The sequence below is a fragment of the Tachypleus tridentatus genome, chromosome 13 (assembly GCF_004210375.1).
Source record: "Tachypleus tridentatus isolate NWPU-2018 chromosome 13, ASM421037v1, whole genome shotgun sequence".
Classification (NCBI taxonomy): domain Eukaryota; kingdom Metazoa; phylum Arthropoda; class Merostomata; order Xiphosura; family Limulidae; genus Tachypleus; species Tachypleus tridentatus.
Window position 1 is genome coordinate 133,437,720 of NC_134837.1, and position 9,595 is coordinate 133,447,314.

The following is a 9,595-nucleotide window of genomic DNA, read 5'->3' on the forward strand; positions in this document are numbered from 1 at the left end:
GGTCAGGATGCTCAACTAGCAACGTAAGGACCGTGGGCTCGAATCCCTCTCCCACCAAACCTGCTCACCCTTTCAGCTGTGGGGTCATTATAATGTTATTGTGAATCCCACTATTCGTTAGTGAAGAATAACTCAAGAGTTGGCAATAGATGATGTTAACTAGCTGCCTTCCCTCTAGTCTTACACTGCTAAGTTAGGGACGGCTAGCGCAGACAATCTTTGTGTAGCTTTGCGCGAAATTCGAAACAAACCAAACAATACATGGTTGTCAGCGTAGTTACCCATCAGGGAAGAACATGGCATAAGTAATTAGGTCTAAGTTTGAGCTTAAAATGCTCAAATTAATAATATGAGTGCTAGTATCTCGTGGGTAGACACGAAAATCCCTTTTAAAGAGTGGTTTTCTATCTGTATTTCAATCTCCCTGTTTTTGCAGTTCTACTGTATTATTTCAAAATCCAACCCAGTTTCTCAGAGGCATTTTGAGTTTATCAAGTGATGATACTGTATTAATAAATAGAGACTGAAGACCTGTGTGAACCAGTTTTTAAACTTACAACATCTGTTTCAACTTGAAAATCCTCAATCAAATTAATTACACATATTACCAACTATTTAAGTGTTCCTATTAGTTGTTTCATCTGTTATTATTGTATCTCTTAGCTTTTTGAGCCATAACATCTTTAGGGTATAGCGCAAAATCTCATCTTATCAGATCAGTTACCTTCTGCTTTCACAACTCTAAGGTAACTATTATTGGCTAAGAAAGCATAGTTTTAACAAGATTCGAAGATGGTTATTTTCTCCAGTGAATGTCAGGATCTGTGCTTCCTCATGAAGCACTTTGTTTTCATGATTACCACGTGCATCTGATTGAAAACTGAACATGCTTGTTCCTTTTCTATCCTATATCAGATACGTTTCTCTATTTTTGCGAAGTTTATTAGGCCTTCATCCAATTTTCTTAAAACCGTCTTTGTATACAAATTCATCAACTGAAAAAAACAACACACACTCACAAAACAGTCCAATTAATTCTTCATAGTTCCACCAGATTATGTTTGTTTGTTTGTAATTAAGTAGATAGCTACACAGTGCTCTGCTCACCACGGGTATCGAAACCTGGCTTTTAGTGTTGCAAGTCTGAAGAATACCGCTGTGCCACTGGGGGTCGCCACCAGCTTATGAAAACCTTTTCTTCTCCCTGTAACTTCTTATGAGACTGAGTAGATTCTTGTTCATACTATGTTTCTTTGGTTCATTTGTAGCTGCACTGAAAGACGAAACTTAAGAATACTCAGAATACATCTGCAAAGAAAAAAATCATAAGTAGATATTCTACATTTCAATTTATTGTATGAATATTATTACAAATATTCTTATAACTTGATCACTGTAAATTTTTCACAGATATTTGTTACAAAGAAACTTAGCCCGGCATGTCCAGGTGGTTGAGGCACTCGACTCGTAATCAGAGTGTCGCGGGTTCGAATCCCCGTCATACCAAACATGCTCGCCCTTTCAGCCGTAAAAGCTTTATAATGTAACAATCAATCCCACTATTCGTTGGTAAAAGAGTAGCCCAAGAGTTGACGGTGGGTGGTGATGACTAGCTGCCTTCCCTCTCGTTTTACATTGATAAATTAGGGACGGCTAGCGCAGACAGCCCTTGTGTAGCTTTGCGCGAAATTCAAACCAAACCAAAGAAACTTAATGTCTTATATGTAAACACACACAAAAATTAATCAATAAGTTAGAAAACATACATAAAACAATTATGTTTATCTATTGTACAATCATGGATGTCCGCGGGTGGGGGGCAAGTGACACTTCCTCCCTATAAAATGGGAAACATAATTCTTTATTTATTTATTCAGCATATTATATTTATATGAATTTTCAGAATTGTTTATTCACAATTTCACACTACATATTACACTTAATTTTTAATTCTAAGAGAAGTTCCTAGGTTTATCAACAGCTTTAGTTAAAATATGTAAATATATATCCTGTAACTAAATATTTAAAAAACGTGTTACCACTGCGGCCTCTAAGACATTGAACATGTCATTTCTCAGCTCATCAAAGAGAACAGCGCGGTTTTGTCGACAACCCCAGAGCCATCACACTATGTGATCAGGATGTACCTATTGTCACCTACCGGTGATAATGACCGCAGGTTATCAAAGAGACTGAGCAGTTTTGCAGACACCCATGAGACATCGTGGTCGAGAGTCAACCAAAATTTACTATAATTGAGTATTACCCAATATAAATTGACACAAAATATGGCCAATCCGGGCGTTTTCCATAGCAACCAAGTTTTAAACACACATATGGATATCTGAAAACTGCAAGAAAAGTTCAAACATATTTTCACGTGGGAAAATATTTTTAATTGCAGGTAGGAGTTAGGCCTATATCATGCACTTTGTATGTGAAAAGACTACTACTAAACGTTAAGTCAGTACAGCAAATATATTTGCATCGAGTTTTTTTCATAAAAGTTATTCATTAAAACTATCTAACATAACTACTGGGCTTGGCACGTTCAGATGGCTAGGGCACTCGCCTAGCAACCCCAATCTCACCAAAAGTGCTTCTCCTCTCAGCTGTGGTATGTTATAATGTAAGGTTAATTCCACTGGAAGTGGGTCATGAAGACTAATTGACTACCCTCTAGTCTTTCACTGCTAAATTAAGGACAACTAACGGAGATAACCCTCTTGTAGCTTTGCATGAAATTCAGAACAAAAAGATAACTGTTAGCATGATTTTGTAAGAAAATTGAAACTTCCATATTTTATGACATGTTTGTTTTTTAATTTCGCGCAAAGCTACTCGAGGGTTATCTGCGCTAGCCGTCCGTAATGTGGCAATGTAAGACTAGAGTGAAGGCAGCTAGTCATCACCACCCACCGCCAACTCTTGGGCTACTCTTTTACCAACGAATAGTGGGATTGATCGTAACATTCTAACGTTCTCACGGCTGAAAGGGCGAGCATGTTTGGTGCGGTCGGGATTCGAACCCGCGACCCTCGGATTACGAGTCGAACGCCTTAACACACTTGGACATGCTGGGCCCATTTTGTGATATTAAAATCTAGAGATATTGGGAATTTTAAGGTGAATGTGACAGACATTTAATATTGAAAAAAGCTATATTGTAAGTCTGAAACAAAAACAAGCATAAGTGATTGTACTTGAGAATAACCATACTATATAATTACTATATTTTGATACAATAACCACTTATGAATACGTGAATATTTAATGAGTTAATACAACAAACGTCAAATATATTTCTAAAAAGAATTCTTCAGGACAATGTGATGGCCCTATTAAGAGTAGTGAAAACACAAATATGGTTGATTAACATCACATAATAACATTAAGCTGAAACGAACTCGTTGTTATCTACACATATCGTGGCACGATACACAGATTCATTGTAGGAACATGGTCAAATTATCATAGAGTTGCTCATTCGGGAAACATGAAATGTGACCAAGACAATTTGTCCAAAACTGTAAACTTTCTGAAGACAAATAATCCTTTCACAATCTAACAAATCCACGAACTGAGGATAATTGCCACAGAAGTAATTACAGATCAAAGAGTGAATTTCGATGGGATCGTTAAATTTGGAAAATTCAAGAGAAGTTAGACAGACAGACGTTTGAGAATGTGAGGATGAAAAGAACAGAACCAGCTACAAACTTCTCTGTTATGCGGAAAACAATCAAAGTGTATAATAAAGATATTCGAATGCCATTTGATCAATTGTTTCATCGTCTGCTTTTCATTGCCTACATCAGTGAACCGCGATAAAATAGCATATTAACATATGAACTTGCCTCTGTGTCTCCTGCCATATTCCAAGATGGTGAAGGTATAAATAGAACCCAGAAGGCACAACCTGCGAAACATGTGGTTCATATGAGTACGTATATAACCAATCAACTACCTTGTACCACCAAATCAGGAAGGGCGTATGACGGCTGTGGTCTGGTTCAGCATATTCCATGGCCCAAAGATGGAAAAATGGACACAGTACTTGACTCGTTGGTATGTACTGTAGTTCGAGCAAGGCAAGCAAACAGTGCTGTATGGATGATTTTCGACAGATATGAAGTAGAAACGACAAAAAGGCCACAACAGAATACCTGATAACTATAGCAAGTATAATGTGCTGACATAGCGATCGACAACAGTACCCCAGTTCCTAAAAAAAATAATTTTGTTACCCTGCTGGCAACTCCCCAAAACTCGAAAAGCTACATGAAAAGGTAATTGTCACCACAGACATTACAGATATTCTAACATCTGCTCTTACGCCAAGCAGATCATTCAGCAAATATTTCTATAGATACAAACAGCAGTGCTTTTCAATCGGGATAGCGAAAGAAGTTATCAGGAGAGATTTACGCACGTGCTTATCTTTTGCTCGTGCTATGTCTGGATGCAACATGATTTCATCTTTGTATAGAATCAGTAAAGTTAGTCATCTCAAAATACTTCAGTCACCACAAAACTGGCATTCAGAAGTATTCATTTTCGGGGGCACATCTTCATCGAACGACTTTGCTTGAAGATAGCAGTAAGATGCTTATGCGGGTTTTCTACATGTACACTGTCAAATCTAAAGTTTTAAATGAGATGCAGTATTTGATGGTGATATTGTTAAGTTTCGTTATTATTCAACACAAGCAGGACAGCCTACTTTCACAAGTCAGTACTTGACATTGTATTCTCAAGACGGCTGGTATGGGTATTACCACTTTAATTAAAATAAAGTACAGAACAACGTTTCGACCTTCTTAGGTCATATTCAGGTTAACAAAGAAAGAGTTTGCAACTGATCGTTGCCGGGTACATGTCTTAGGGACAAGAGTGTACACGGGTACGGAATGGTAGGGGCGTGGCAGTTAGATGATAGGTTATTAATTGGTATAGGTACAGAGGTATTTATTTATATTGGTTTAATTTTAATCGGCAACAGTCAGTTGCAAACTCTCTCTTTGTTAACCTGAAGGTGACCTAAGAAGTTCGAAACGTTGTTCTGTACTTTGTTTTAATTAAGTATTAACACCCATACCAGCCGTCTTGAGATACATTTTTTACTTCAAGTGAGTTTCTCGTCATCACGAATCACTTGGTGTTATTTGAAGATTGTGCTAAATAAGAAGGGGTATTAGCACAAGGTATAAGATGGTTTATTTTTACCTGAAGTACTGACAAAAGTGCGGCACCCATGAAATTTCTCACAAACGATAAATGTTCATGTAAGAGAAGTCAATGACTATGTGTATCATATGGATGCTCCAAGAAGGGTATTGCTTGTAATATCCATTGCAAGTGTAAAGCACAATCCTAAAACAGTTCTATCACTGTTAATGACGAAGAAATTGTCTGATTAATATAAAAGATTTTCACTTGTATTACCTGATTTTTGTTATGCTTATTGATATACTTATTAGTATCCATAATGAACTTAGGGTGCTACTCATCGTTCTATTATATTGATGTATGTCTTTTAGTTTGTTTGTTTTTGAATTTCGTACAAAGCTACACGAAAGATATCTCCGCCAACCGTCCCAAATTTAGCAGTGTAAGACAAGAGGGAAGGCAGCTAGTCATCACTACCCACCGCCAACTTTTGGGCTACTATTTTACCAACGAATAATGGGGTTCGCCATCACATTATAACGCCCCCACGATTGAAATGGGAGGCATGTTTGGTGCGACAGGGATTCGAAAACGGGACTCCCATATTACAAGTCGAGCGCCCAAACCACTTGGTCATGCGAGTCTGTATGTCTTTTAGAACAATAGAACATTGTCATCTTTAAAGCGTGTGAAGCTCTATTTTGAATATCGTATATTCGGCAACAAGTAAGGGTTTGTAAATTGAATTTGGTCTTGTTTTGAAGTCTGAAATCATTATTCTCTCTTCTTGTCTTATCCATCATTGAGAATCGGTTTGTTATAAGACATTGTGATAAACCAGTCTTTAAAATTACAATGAGTGATAACTTTTTAGCCAAAAGACGAGGGTTTGTAAGGGAAATTTTACCTTGTTGGGAATTTTGTAATTATTATTTTCTTTTCTTACTTGTTTTGCCATCTACTTCCATAAAGGAACATTTTTCTATCTTAAAAAGCAATTCGTGTCCATATATTTCAAAATTTAACTACACAAGTGAAGTTTTCAAGGACGTTATATGCATGAACTTTGACTTGTCAAAATATATTTCCTCATGTGTGAATTTATGTGATTTTTCTCACGTAATATTAACATCATATAGAATTCCTTCCCCAAAATCTGGTTGTTGTGGAAGATGTCTAGGTCCATGTAAGTATTTAATGGACTAGTATACATAGCTGTAAGTCCGCAGCATGGCTTAAACTAACCTTACAAATACTAAACCTATCAAATCTGATTGTAAGAGCTTACTTATTTTCTTAACTATAATGGCAAGACTTTAAAGGCGGGTCCATCATCCCTTCATTTTGTCTTTGCTCCCCTGGAAACATTTCTGCGGATGCCCAGTGTTGAAGTATGTGTGCTACTTTAATGATTGTGAGTTTCTCATGTCGTCACTAAACTGTTGTTTAACTTTTCATGTAGCTTTAAGTTAATTTAACAGTCTTTCTAACAAGTTAGTTTATTCGAGATTTTTACAGAAACAATCCATAACTGTTTTGCAGAAATCTCGCACAGTTAAACTACCACTTGGTAGTTAAAGTACCTCAGTTAAACCTTTACTTTATGCCTACAATCGCAGTTGTGCAAAAAACTCCATTAGTTGAGTTGATTATATCCAGAGAATTCCCGTCGCACCAAATATGCTCGCTCTTTTATCCGTGGGGGCGTTACAATGCGGTCAATCTTACTATTCGTTGGTAAAAAAGTAGCCCAAGAGTCGGCGATTGGGCGGTGATGACTAGCTGCCTTCCCTCTAGTCTTACACTGCTAAATTATTGACGACTAGCGCAGATAGTCCTCGTGTAGTTTTGCGCGTAATTAAAAAAACAAACAATCATTGGATTTCAACAGTTCTCCAATGTTGCTAATATGAATTTGTTGTTGTTGTGTGTATGTGTTTTCTTATAGCAAAGCCACATCGGACAATCTTGTTAGTCCACCGAGAGGAATCGAACCCCTGATTTTAGCATTGTAAATCCGTAGACTTATCGCTGTACTAGAGGGGGACTAGTTATTAGGGGAACATCTCTTCTGAGAGAAGGAAACCTGCTAATTGATTTATTGATTATGTAGTGGGCAGCTGTGCTGGATACTACAGTATGCACAATTTTTGTTTTTTAGAAACAAGGGCTGTTTCTCATTTTTCACAATTTGTTCACATTCTTAGTTTCAATGAAATTCAGTCACTTTTACAAAACTCAGGATACGTCTGTGTTTATTCTTATTGATTCTTTATTATGAAGCACATCTACTTAACCTTCTTTATGGAAATCTTCATTTACTTTGAATAGCCATACATCTGTAAGTAATTCTCATATATAACTAGAAAGGCCATTATTCATAAGCAAAATTAATATCTCTTTCCCTCCATCCACCTTATTCCACAAGATATTGAGAATACAGTAAATTTTATGAACAGAAGATTTTTCAGCCAATTAAAAGCATTATACGATGCTAAATTTTCATCAATATGTTCATATGACTCTGAGTTAGGTAATTCCAAAGAATTATTGTTATGATATTATTCTTTTATTGACGGTTTTGTATAGATCGTGTGGCGAAAACAATTCACAACCATGTCTATATAAACGATAAAAATTATTTTATTGCTTCGTCAGCGTTTCTACAAGCTTAAACATTGTAATAAATTGTAGGCCACATTAAAAAAAAATGTTTACTACACTGCACTAACGTAAAGAATAAACTTTTTTTGTGCCATAGCACAGCTGAAACGAAACTTATCCATTGATTCATTCTACTAGCGAGGAACGACTCTACTATCTCCTTAACTGTCTTCTCTGCACATTGTTTTTATAATCTACCCTCGAATTTGTTAGCAAACTCGGAATCAAATTTGTAGAACTTTCTAGGCCTATATTATTGTTAAATCTTAATGTCATCAGTACAGTCCGTAGTACCCTCTAATTAATAGTTAAATTATAACAGTAAAAGCAATATTTACAACAATATCTATAATTTGTAGAATTGATGTAAAGTTTATTAGCTGTCATAAATAACTTAAACTACTTTAATGTTTAGGTAATATATATATAAATATACCGTAGGAATTAATAATTTATCACTATTTACTGAACTAAAGGGTGATTTATTTGTATTTTTCTTTTCTTCGCTAAAATATACAATTTCATTAAAGAAAAGAAATATCAGTGAATAAATTTAGAAAATTTTAAAGAAACAAAAAGAAGAGCATTAACCCATCAAGGATGCCCTTTCCAGCTCCTAACTATAACCACCTCTTACTACTCATGTATTTATCCAATTTCTTCTTGAACTCAGTTGAATTTTCTGTCTCCACCATCCTTGAAGAAAACTCATTCCCTGTTTGAAAAGTAACACAGTCTAAACTGCAGACTACTCCGACGCTGGCAAAATTTGAATTTGTGACCCCTTGTCCTATTGTTGTTACTGCTAAACATATAAAAAGTTTGATGGATTTATATTATCAATTAACACCCATAATAATAGTAAACATATAAGTCAAATTTTCCCTGACTCGTCTTCTCTCCTGGTGAAACAAATTTAGATATTTTAGTCTTTCCTCATAGGACAATTTCACCATACCAGGTATCATTCCAGTGGCTCTTCTCTTAGTCCAAACAAATTAACGGTCTTTTTGTGGAGGGAGCCCAAAACTGTAAACAGAACACTAAATGAGGCCTTACAAGTGATCTGTACAGTGAAACAATAATACCTTTTGTGTTGTATCTAATATTTCTATAGGTGCTGTCCAAAATCCTATTAGCCTCATTGCTAGCTTCAATACACAATGTCTGTAATTATTTCAAATTAAAACAAACTTATATGCAAATACTCTAACATGTACAGATAAATCTTGTCACAAGTGTAACTTTCGTTTCTCAATGGTAAGTTATATGTTTTAAGTACTTACAATTGTAAAATCCGAGGCTTGATTCCACGCGGTAGGGAAAGAGTGTAGATAGCCTGTTGTGAAGCTTTGCGCTTCAACAACAAGGTTTCTGAGTAACATTTTAACTGCATGTATGTGCATATAAATATTTTATGTTGCTTTTATTCTTTGTATTATATTTTTAGAAATAGACAAAATCCTGACAGAGTCCTGGAGGCACTTCAAAGCGGAAGAAAATCCGTGATCCTAAATTGGTTTGAAAATCCTCTTCAAGAGCCATAAGTTCCGGAATCACAGACCAAATTTACACATATATATGTACATCACACACATACGTCGTTTGTGATTTTTTCTTCTGTTCTATGGAAATACACGGTTAATAAACTAGGATTTTTAACTTATTTGTCTGTTGTAGAATAAAAAAATGTCAAATTTAAAAAGCTCGCTGTTCGTATTATACGTTTTAAAAGTACAAATTACAAAAACTATAACTTTTT